Source organism: Colobus angolensis, unplaced genomic scaffold (genome assembly GCF_000951035.1).
Source record: "Colobus angolensis palliatus isolate OR3802 unplaced genomic scaffold, Cang.pa_1.0 Scaffold80, whole genome shotgun sequence".
NCBI lineage: Eukaryota > Metazoa > Chordata > Mammalia > Primates > Cercopithecidae > Colobus > Colobus angolensis.
The window spans coordinates 5,240,605-5,241,351 of NW_012121821.1; positions in this window are offsets into that span (position 1 = coordinate 5,240,605).

The window sequence follows — 747 nt, forward strand, 5'->3', positions numbered from 1 at the left end:
TGAATGAAGCTCAACTTCTTTTGCCCTAGTCCAGCACATACTACCAATAGATATCCTATGTCATTTGTTTCCAGGGTTCTATTACCCAGGTAGTGGCCATCTTAGGAGTTACTAGCAGAACTGCTTATACTCCTTCCATCTTCTCCAGGAACCACTTAATCTGGGGGAAACTCCAGCAACCTTTCCACCCCAAAGAGTGGGGATGCTGCTCAACCTCACTACCTTTCTTCTGCCAGCTGAGTGGCTCTGTAACTGTCAGACAAGATATGATCACAGATCTCAGATTTAGGTCAGCTGGGAGATTATAAACTCTTCATTCCACCAAAGGATGACTTTTATTGTTACTGGTCCTTTCTTAAAACTCTCAGTCGTGGCTGGGTGCAGTGGCACATGCCTATAATCCCAGCACTTTGGGAGGCTGAGGCGGGTGGATCACTTGAGGTCAGGAGTTCACGACCAGCCTAATATAGTGAAACATGTCTCTACTAAATACAAAAAAATTAGCTGGGTATGGTGGCACATGCCTGTAATCCGAGCTCTTAGGAGGCTGAGACAGGAAAATCACTTGTACCTGGGAGGCAGAGGTTGCAGTGAGCCGAGATCGTACCATTGCACTCCAACCTGGACAATAAGAGCAAAACTCTGTCTCAAATAAATACAAAAAAATTAGCTGGGTATGGTGGCACATGCCTGTAATCTGAGCTATTTGGGAGGCTGAGACAGTAGAATCGCTTAGTACCTGGGAGG